At 38.9% G+C, this 11458-nt stretch overlaps 1 protein-coding gene and 1 long non-coding RNA gene across 2 annotated transcripts in view; one reads left to right on the top strand and one right to left on the bottom strand.

Annotated features, from left to right (window-relative positions):
• KHDRBS2 (KH RNA binding domain containing, signal transduction associated 2) overlaps nucleotides 1-11458 on the bottom strand; it is a 312654-nt gene that overhangs the window by 150711 nt on the left and 150485 nt on the right. The gene's annotated exons all lie outside the window — the stretch shown is intronic.
• The window catches only part of LOC103899285, a 12340-nt gene continuing 4918 nt past the window's right edge, over nucleotides 4037-11458 (top strand). Inside the window, exon 1 of the long non-coding RNA XR_657600.2 lies at nucleotides 4037-4245. This is a non-coding gene — a long non-coding RNA (uncharacterized LOC103899285). The remainder of the gene's footprint in view (nucleotides 4246-11458) is intronic.

The following is an 11458-nucleotide window of genomic DNA, read 5'->3' as shown; positions in this document are numbered from 1 at the left end:
TAGCAACAACTAAAACATCAGTGTGTTATCAACTTTGTTCTCATCCTAAATCCAAAACACAGCACTGTACCAGCTACTAGGAAGGAAATTAACTCTATCCCAGCCAAAACCAGGACAATATATTCTAGCGTATTGCTAAATGATGCAACATTTCAAGAGGCATTGCTTATTCTACTATCTCAGACACAAATATTATGGTCAACAGTCATCCCTGTCCTTGATGTTGAAAACTATTTATGTAAGACTGACAACAGAATTGTACGTCATTACAAAGAAAGGAATTTCATGTGATTTTCATTTCTTGCTTTTTTTTCTCTTTTGATGCAATTTTCTGAGTTGTTGCCACAGATTCTTTTCTCACAATTTGAGAAGGCTCTCATGTAGATATGTTAAGTCCCATTATAGCAGAAAAATCATTAGTTAACACAAATCTTTCTCATACACTTATTTGTTGCAGCTTCTTCATTATAAATTGAGGTCAGTAGTCTGAACAAGTGGATCATATTATCCACTTACAAAGCTTTTTATATTTCAAGCTCTTATACCTAATTTATCTTCATACTCCCCTATGAAATAGGCACAGTAATTAAGTATGATTATGCTCATTTTCCTAATTAGGTATCAAGTTGCCTCAATGTTAAATATCTTCCATAAGGTTATACAGTGAATGAAAAGCGGGAATTCTTACCCTTCCCCAGTGCTTGACTACAAGTTCATGGGCATCTGGGAACACACCTAAAAGTTCATGGGGAGCTGATTTGATTTTTCTTTATGAGGAACATATTTAGTCATCAGCACTAAAAGGGTTAAAACAACATCACCATCAAACATTCCTAGTCATGTGATGCAGAACCCCTGTGTGACTGTCCCACTCTTGCCCTCATCCAAACTATCTGTCCTGTCCATTCCCAAAGAAAGAGATAAACTATGCACTTTTTAGTTTCCCCCCTGCATAAGCAAAATGCAAAATATGGAGAAGTTGAAACATATGTACAAATCACTATGCAAAATACATTATTTTATTTCTACTAATTATCACATTAGCCTTTTTTTTTTTTGCTTTTTTAGCCTACTTACAAAAGTAATTATTAAAAGGCTGGAAACAGATAGAGGAAACCACTCGCAGAAGCATAGTTTAAGCATCAGACTTCCTGCACTGACCATTGGGTCAAAGCTATCATTATAATTGCAGACTGCACTGACCATTGGGTCAAAGCTATCATTAGCATAATCCCCCCCCAGCCAGTGGAGCTTTCACAAATGTGAATAACAGTGTAAAGGGCAGGTACATTATTTATAAATTAATTTCCCCTGGCCCTGAATAAAAAGATAATAATCATAAAGGGCACATTTTTCCTCTTATTCATTCAATCATATCAGTTAAAATATCAGTTTACAAAGCACATAAAGTTTAATTTGGATCCAATGGAATATAGCAAGCACCGCTTGCTCTCTTGGACTTTTACTCCCTGGTTCCTATTATCCCATCAGTAGGTCTTAAAGCCAACCTGTGTTTCCAGACTCGGGCTTTATAGGGAAACTCTCCTAGTTTTCACATTGCTGAATTCTGTGGCCTGACTCACACATCACACATCAGTCACGTGTATCACAAAGATGAGCATACCAAACTTTCTTTTTCAAGAATAGGAAAAAAAGCATATCTAATATCGAAAGTGCAGACATGAAAAATCATTTTTCATGAAGAAATGGCCATCCTCTTTTCTACAGTTCTGTTTTCTTTTTAAACAAAGTTACGTTAGCCATTTGTTAAAGAAATGAACAATTGGGAAAAAAGCATTGAGACATTTGGATCCAAATTTGTTACATCAGATATTTTGAATGATTCCAAAGAGAGAATGACTGAGTTACAAAGCTGAGTTCAAGCGACAAATTCAAAGTAGGGTTCTCATTTTTAATGGCATATCCTAGACAAATGGTTCCAGTTATCTCTCTGTAAGACACAATAAATGACGAAACAAATTCAGGTTTGATAGCATTATTAGTCACACTTCCATGAAGACACCAACTTCCTATATTAAGCCACACCAGTCAGAGGCCAAAGATGAGGATACACACTATTAAACACCAAAATCTAGGAGGAGTTTCTAATAGCAGAATGGGTATCAGCTGGTGGTAGAAGAACCCCCCGGGCGTCCCCTCCTCTTCTGGCAGTGAGGGTTCGGTGGTGGTGGGACTGCTGCCACACAGCTCTTGCCACGGGGTGCCTGTGTCCCAGTATGCAAAGAAGGAAAGTGTTTACCTTTGCTGCTCATTAGCTGTCTGTAATGAACTATGGAAAAGAAGACAAGAGTTTGTGCTAGGGCATTCAGAGGACTCAACTCCACCTGTTTAGATTCCATTATGTTGTTGAAAAGCTTGTCAATGGTCTTTGTCTTTTAAGGCCTAAAACACAGGCATCCAAATTTCTCTGTTGAGATTCTATTTATTACTTTTATCATCAGTCTTTGATATTGAAATGTTATCCATACTATTTTTCTCATGTGAAAAATCTTTGTTCACAGATAAGACACAGTAAGCAAAAAGCTCCCAGCCTTTGTTGATGTTCATTCTTTTTCTATAACTACCTAATCTCTTTCAGAGGTATCTAGTATCTGCCAGAGGTATTTTTTATCCTTACTTCAGAGGTACTTCTGAAGATAACGTGTTGTTAGCTTTGGAATGTACTAATTACACAAGCACAAACGGAATTTCAGAAACTTCTGGGGCCAATATGCTTTCAGACTGCCCTATAGGGGATGGCCTCCATTTGCATAGTGGGTTGTGGTTTTTAAATTTTATTCCAGAGTTAGGATGAAATGAAAATACTTGTTAGGATACTATGTATACTGAGTCAATGGATGAGGTGGACAAAGGATGGGGAAGAATTTCTCCTGATGATACTACCTTTCTTCCCTTCACAAATGTACACTGAGGAATTGTTCCCCCATTAAAAAAATAAAAAATGTTACAAAAATAAGAAGAGTTTTATTTAAATAATCTTAACAGTGACAACTTTCTCCTTATGAGTATTAGTATGTCTTCTAAACGTCTCTCTTCTCAAAAAGCTTACTTGTAATTTAGGCACAACCATTTCACTCAGACTCACCATCAGGCAATAGCTGTTACAGTAGCAAGAAAACTTACTGATCATTCTAATTAAGTTACCCAATAATGCTAACAATTAGTGATTTAGGTCACTGCTGTATGATTACTGACTGGTTTTTTTCTCATAAAACTATGAAACATACAGATTTATGGGTAGAGCAACCATAGGTTAAGCAGGTCTGATGTTGGTTAATAAAATCTAAAAATAATTAGAAAAAATATTCTCCATGCCAGATTTATTTTGGCACGAACATGCATGAAGATTATGCTGTGTAGTTAGTGCCAAGCTGGATAGCTTTGTACACTAATTCCAAAATGAGGTATAGAGTTTATGACAACCATCTGCTGAGATCTCTTCCCCATCCTGCCCAAGTGAAATTAAAATATTGATCAAAACAGTTTCTTTGTGAAACTGGAAAATTTAATAGTAAAGTTGTTACCTACACTTGCATATAACAATGTCTGCCTTCTCTTTATAAATTGTGGATGATAAAACAAGAGTTTTCTACATGTAAGATCAAGTCTGCCTTTTTCTTATTCAGCGTTCTTGAATACTGAAAGCCATAGACACCAAAATTGAGAGTAAGGCAGAGTTAGCTCTAAAGTTGTAACTACAATCCTGAACTTTTTCCTGCTCAGATTTATCTGATCTTGAAGACAACAAAACTTCATGTGTTCCCAATACTTTTGTCCCAAAGTTCACCAGAGCACAGACTTTTGTGCTGGCAACCATTCACAACCGGCGCAGGCTTAAATGGTATGAGCTCTTCAGCTTGATTTCTGAACACCAGGTCTCCCTTAATTGCAGTGCCTTGAGAGGCTCTGTCTAGTATATATCAGAACACACTCAATACACGTTTACAGCATCAGGTGTCACACAAAACGCACCTGTTGGTGTTGCTCTCTTTAAACTGCAAAAAGCAGCAAGAGAGAATACTGCACATGAAGAAACAGCTTCCCTGTTGGAGCTTCTGCTCTGGGAGTCTGGGATCAGCTTTGCTTGATGGAGTTCAGAACCACATTTTGTCATTTCCCAGGAGCGTATGTTAATGGTCAAAGCATACACTAGGAGATGAACAGAACAGCGTGGAGGAGAGAAGACACATCCCACTCTATCTGTTGCACTAATACAACCTGCAGGTAAGAATTTAATATCCCCTAAACTGAGGACCACTCTCTGGATATGCGTTTTAACCTCAGTATTAAAGTAGTAACATTAGCTAAAAGTTAATTCTTCTCCTTGTCAGTTAGAATTTATTAAAATTACTTTGAAAAGATAATTCCTGTACTCTGCCTTATGCTTTCAGGACTTTTTATATATTTACATTCAACAATGAGCCCAGAGTGGAAGGGCCACCCTATCAACACTCCAGACTCCTGTTAGAGCTTCCTTTTCTCTTTGTTCGGGGAATATTTCCAGTTTCCCTAAGCTTGAAATATAGCAAGTAGAATAATGAAATACCTATCTCTATTTTTGGACTACTATGCAACACTCATAGCTTCTCTACAAGCAACTGGAGGTGAAGGCCTCCAGACATGACAGGTTTACAGAATACAAGCATGAATTAATATTACTCATACTAAACTGAGAAGAGATGTTTGATTTGCTTTAATTTTCTCTAAATAGTTTAATAACTATGGATATGTTCAATGATTTAAAATTTATTTAAGAATTACTAGAGAATAAAGGGTGGAGAACAGTTACTCACTGGCACAAAGAACTGCATACCCCTACAGTTCATTCTTACAATTACTTGATTCAGTTCTCCCCAAGGGATTTCACAGCTGCCAGCAATGTTTTGACATCGTAAATAAAAAAGTATGGGGTGACTTCTGTATGTTCTTTGTACTCTTAAATGGTAGATATAAGAATTTTACAGGAGTCTACAATTGCTAAAACAAATATTAATATATATTCAATAAAATACAATATATAATCACAAAAGTAAAAATAGGCTGCTAGTGCATTCTGGAAAATCTGCAGACAAAAATTCTATATTAATTAACTAGCTGTTTTATTTAATTTCTACATGAATTTATAGATAATAAAATAAAATATATGCTTTATATTAATTTTAATATGTCCATAGACAGGGTGGAAGAATGGCTTTTTCAACAAGAGCCCTTGTCAGTCAACTGCACGGATTTAATAGTGCTCAGGGTACATTGTGTACTGAAAAACATTGCTTGTAGAACCGTTGTTTTATCAGCTACAAATGTTAGAAACTATACAGTGAATGAGAAAGGAGAGCATGGGATAGACAGATCAGCTGGACTGGGCAAGTCAGCTATGCCAAGTCTTATTCTTAGGGGTTTCAGTTTCTAAACTGAGATTCCCAGAACTTGACTTAATGTCATGCAGCAACCAGAACTGCAATCAAAGTCAATGAGACCCTTGCTACGATGAACAGTTTTCTCAAAACACTTAATGTTGGATTCTCTGGTCAATGAGATTAAAAGTATCTCAGATTAAGTGCTCCACAGGAGTGAAAACACCGACCCTAATCCCAAACAGCTCAATATGAAGTGACAGTTAAAAAGCCAGAAAAGCTTCAGAAATCATCAAAAAGGGTACTGAGAAAAAGACAGTTGATTTTACTCATGTAAAATCCTGTGTACCAAGTGAAATTCTGGTCTGCCCATCTCAGGATGGATGTAATGGAGTTGCATGGAGGATGGATAACTATATAATGGAGGATGTAACTGAGAGATGGTACAAAGGAAGGTAACTAAAATGAACCAGGGGATGGAGCAGCTATCTTATGAGGTAAGACTTCAGACACCTGGACTCTTCTGTTTAGAGAAGTGAATGGTCACAGAATCACAGAATGGTTGAGGATGGAAGAGACCTCCAGAGGTCATCTGGTCCAACCCCCCTGCTAAGCAGGACCATCTAGAGCCAGTTGCCCAGGACTGTGTCTAGATAGCTTTTGAATATCTCCAGGAATGGAGACTCCATAACCTCTCTGGGCAACCTGTGCCAGTGCTCATTCACCCTCACAGTGAAAAAGTGTTTCCTTAATTTCAGAGGGAACCTCCCATGTTTCAGTTTGTGCCCATTGCCTCTGGTCCTGTCACCGGGCACCACTGAAAAGAGCCTGGCTCTGTCTTCTTTGCACCATCCCTTCAGGTATTTATATGCATTGATGAGATCCCCCTGAGCTTTCTCTTCTCCAGGCTGAACAGTCCCAGCTCTGTCAGCACCTATTCATATGAGAGATGCTCCAGTCCCTCAGTCATCATCATGACCCTTTGCTGGTCTCTCTCCAGTATGTCCATCTCTCTCTTGTGCTGGGGAGCCCAGAACTGGACACGGTAAATATTGAAGGGGATAAGACTGAGGTTTACAAAATAATGAAATAATTTGACCATGGATAAACTGAGTAAGGAACTGTAATACACCAAATCTCTCTCCTCCCCCTGCCCACCTCCCCCAACGGAAGTCGCAGAGGGCAGTCCACTGAGCTAGCAGGAGCGAGGTTTAAACAGGTGAAAGAAAATATTTTACACAACAGGTAGGGAATTTCTAGAACTTGTTTTCACAGGAACATGCAGAAGCATGTGGTATCAGCAGATTAAAAATGGGATAAGACCATAAACAATTGCTACATTTTGGAGTTGTTGTTAATAACTCTTTGCTGAAATCCAGACTGGCTTATTTCTTTCAGGATGCTGATGAAAATTCAAAACAGTACTGCTCGTAACGGAACATAGCAATATTTTTTAACTTTAATTTCTTTTGTTACTTAAATGCAACAACATTTTCACAAGCTACAGCCAAAAACAATACAACAAATTTAATGTCTCTAATTTTGATTTTTCTGTATATGTTTTTAATGGTCCTTTTACAAGGCATGCAGATTGTTTTCACAAGAACAAGTCAGCATTGGCAGGGAGATATAGATTACCTGCATTACTCTCTTCCATCTCTAAATCCCACAACATTATAATTAGCATGTTAGTTTTCGTGCTGAGTGTTTTCCTATTAATGGTATTACTCAAACAAAAAAATTCAAAGTAATTAAAATCAGGAAAAACTCCAGGTTTCTGTGAGGCTTTCCTTCTAGAGCACTGGTACTCCTCTATCATGCCTTCAGAACTTTCCATTTCAACCATTACGTTTTATCCTTCAAAGACTTTTCTGCTATTTCCCTTGAGTTTTTGCAATTAGTACAGAACTTGGCATCTAGAATGGTTGGAAGAGGCAGGACTTTAGAACACTGATGTGCTCTAACAACTGATATAGCAGTGAGAAGAAAGAAAAAATTGCAAAATACCACGTTTCTACACTTTTCCTGTACAAACAGTAGTTAAATTTGTAGTGGCCCTGAACACAAAAAACATAATCAAAAAAATGAAAGGTTTTTTTTTCCTTTTCAGTGATAAATTATGTGCATATAGCTAAAAGAAACACTTGCATTTCAAATTGCCTTGCACAGTTTGCTTGCAGATACTACATCCATAAGGATATAGGTACCTGGCTAATCTTAGGCAGGTTAATTCCTGAAATTCTGGCTTTGGTAATTTTATCTTTTGGTATTCACACCTTCAATCATTATCATCAATATAACTATACAACACATGCAACCAAGAGAAAATTAAGGAAATCCTATTTTGCTTCATCAATCTTCAAAAAATAAAAAGGTAAATATCAGTTGAATGTTGATCCCTCACTTCTCAGGATGATACACATACAATCCAGAATCCTTAATCAAAGTGTGCTGATTTCCAATTTGGATTTTGCATGTTATCTAGGGTTTGAGGAACTTAAAAATTTAAGCAAATCTTGAGAGCTGGGAAGCCTCAAGAACAAACATGAATGAAAATATTTCATCTCAGCTTGAAGAGAGTGACAAGAGTGCGGTTCAGCTGTTTTCAAATTATGTGACAGTGCTGAAGGACTACTCTAGAGAATTATTGTTTTTTTAATATTGCCTTGCTCAATACATCCCAAGTGGGTCTGAGAGAAAAGTCACAGCATAAAAGGCAGAAAATGAAAATTTCATTGTGACAGAGAAATTTTTCACATGGGAAACATTTTCAAGCTTTTTCATTCCCAGCTGGCTGTAGAGAATTATAAGTTATCAGAAACCTCTTATGATACTATCTATTGTTAATGTTTTTAATATCTCCCACAGTAAAAACTGTGAAAGCAATCAAGCCACTGACATTTTCTTTCCTCTTTCACTACCGCTTTTATCTGATTAAAACATAAATAGAGATACCTAAGCCACCCAGAAAAGATAAAACAGGCTTTTATCTTTTTTGTGAGCCTGCTTACATCCCGAATTGTTTTGGTTATCATTTTTGCACAATAATGTCCCTCTGCTGTATGCTACACTTTTAATATTTCAGGATTGATAGGTTGTCTTTTCTTGGGTTAGTGCGGGGCTTAATTCTTGTATATGGGGCTCCTCGTGCTGACTTGACTCATCTTGGTCATGGTCAGACTGCCATAAAAGAAAATGCTAAAAAAATGTTCATTCAAAAAGTGGAACATTTAAAGTTGCTGAAAGTAGCAGAGCTCCCCCAGACATCCAGAAGAACTCCTTTCTACCAGCCGAGGCCTCCTGGTACCCATCACACCCATCTGAGAATGAAAGTGGTTGTGGGTTTATGTGCTAGGTCCTGAGACTATTTTGGAAACCTGTTTTTTGTGAATGACGAATGACATATGGGATTATAAATAGTCACTATGAAAACCTCTGTATTGCTGAAAAGCTCCGTCCACGCATATTTATCACGTGCTGGCAGATTTAGGTCATACCTCTGCCAAAACAGGGACAGTGATGAATTCCCCCCAGCCTGCGATCACCTGTTCAGAATTGAAGGCCAAGTTTGCTTGATTTTAAGCCCATGTCGAGCAAATCAGTGAGGGTAACTGCAGTCATACAAGGCTTCAGAAAGGGTCTCGGGGTTTTTTGACGAAGAAGTACAGGAAAGTTCAGGCAAATCAATTAAGAAGTCATGACAAGGCACAGAAAATGTCTGCGTGCAGAATTGTATTCAGCTCTTTCATTCCCGATTTAGAAGAAATCCATAGAGGAACTTCGCTCTATACCTGTAGTTGATTCACCTCTATCTCCTTCCCTAAATGTTCCTGTGTAGTCAAGATTTGAGATTCTTGGATGAAAAACATTATAACATTATAATTAGTAGACTCAGCTACATAACATTACAAAGGCAATACACTCTACTCACAATATAATCTAATCAAATGAATGAGATATCTTAGGCTCTTAATTTCTTCAAGTGCTCCCCCACCTTCCGACGACTTCTATTGTCTTGTTTCATTTATGTGATGTGAAGTATCATGGTCACACGTTACCGGGAGGCAACTCAGCTTCATGTTTATTCACAGGTCACAGACCCAGGGAGTATCTGAGAAGTCCTCTGTCAACAAACTAAACCGTACCTTGAAGCAAACAGCACAATGACTAAGCGCTGAGCATAGTCTGAATGTGTTTCATGTGGCAGAGACTACACTTTTTCAGATACATTCTGTGCCTAATTCTGTGTCTGAATATATTAAAAAAATCTGGCCCGTATGTCAGCTCACTTGAGTCTGCAAAGATCTCTTGAGATCAAGAAGCAATGATTCACCAACCGAAGTACTAACCTCATGGCTGCATCCCACCTGAATGAAATCTTCAGCCTAGAACAGCACATACAAACACCTCTGCTGCCTTTGTTTACAGATAACACTTTCTTGGCAAGTCCTGCTGAAATTACTCATGTCAGTGGCCCAACCGACTTTTAAGTCTGTAGCTACTAGAACAAAAACCCAAATGGCGACATTCATTTTCTGAGACCATCACCTGTAAACCAAAATTTTGGAAAATGATTTAAGCAACAAGAAGAATATGCTCCTTTATTAATGCAGGCTGTACTAGTACACTTCACTTAATCAGGACGCAGTTAATTACGAAATCTGGTTAATTGGGACATTTCCTAGGGAGCTGAATTAAACCAAATGAGTTTTGACTGGCAAGGGACAATGGTTAACTGGGATGATAATTCCACTTAATTGGTATGCCTGCAGGCAGTTAAGTGGTCTGTGAGGCTCAGAGGCTAGTAACAGCCTTTCTTTCCTCAACACACCTGTGCCCATCCAAAATCAGTAAAACAAAATGGTTTTAATGCCCCCATGTACGCATTAAGCATTGCTCAAATGTTCACTCTCTTCAAGAGGTCATCATCGTAAGACTTTTAAGGAACTTGGTAGTGCTAAATTTTTCCAAATACATTTCATCTCAGAGTAAGGAAATAAATAAGCAAGATTTCTCCCTTGTGTTGGAATATTTTACTGCCAAAGTTTCTCTCAGCCATCAGACTCTAATATTGGAAAATTAAAAAAAAAAAAGAAAAGAAAAGATGTGAGAGTTACTTCTAGTACAAAACTGTATTTGCCGTTCACAGTCATCTTGCCTTGAGATAATAAAAAGCAGTCTTCATTTTTCCCTCTAGCAGAAAGAAATGTAAGACTTGGTTTCCTTTGCTCCCCATGGAGTTTTGCTGAACTAAATCCAGCCTTGCTGACTTCCACCTGAAACTTCACCATAAAAGCCCCAAGGTAACACTCCTACATCCTTGGCCCCAGAGTCTTCTGTTCGCCACCTTCCCCAAACACACTGGCTGCATTGCTTCAGATCCCTCCCAGGCCATCAGCCCATGTCTTACCCAGCTCACTTCTGTACTGCAAGCGTGCCTCCAGCTGCCTCGACTATTTGGCTCTTAAGATGGCATGATGGATTGTGGTGGGTTGACCCTGGCTGGATGCAGGAAGCCACTCTATCACTCCCCTCCTCAGCTGGACAGGGGAGGGAAAATATAACAAAAGGCTTGTGGGTCAAGATAAGGACAGGGAGAGATCACTCACCAATTACCGTCACGGGCAAAACAGACTCAACTCGGAAATTAATTTATTACCAGTCAAATCAGAGAAGCGTACTGAGAAATAAAACCAAATCTTAAAACAGCTTCCTGCTACCCCTCCCTTCTTCCCAGGCTCAACTTCACTCCCAAATTCTCTACCTCCTCCCCCTCAGCGGTACAGGGGGGTGGGGAATGGGGGTTGCAGTCAGTTCATCACACATTGTCTCTGCCGCTCCTTCCTCCTCAGGGGGAGGACTCCTCACACTCTTCCCCTGCTCCACTGTGGGGTCCCTCCCACGGGAGACAGTTCTTCATGAACTGCTCCAACGTGGGTCCCTTCCCCGGGGTGCAGTCCTTCAGGAACAGACTGCTCCAGCGTGGGTCCCCCACAAGGTCACAAGTCCTGCCAGCAAACCTGCTCCAGCATGGGCTCCTCTCTCCACGGGGTCCCAGGTCCTGCCAGGAGCCTGCTCCAGCA

Source organism: Aptenodytes forsteri, unplaced genomic scaffold (genome assembly GCF_000699145.1).
Source record: "Aptenodytes forsteri isolate BGI_AS27 unplaced genomic scaffold, ASM69914v1 Scaffold115, whole genome shotgun sequence".
In the NCBI taxonomy this organism is placed as follows: Eukaryota; Metazoa; Chordata; class Aves; order Sphenisciformes; family Spheniscidae; genus Aptenodytes; species Aptenodytes forsteri.
The sequence above is the reverse complement of the archived record's forward strand: the minus strand, read 5'-3'. Positions and strand labels throughout refer to the sequence as shown.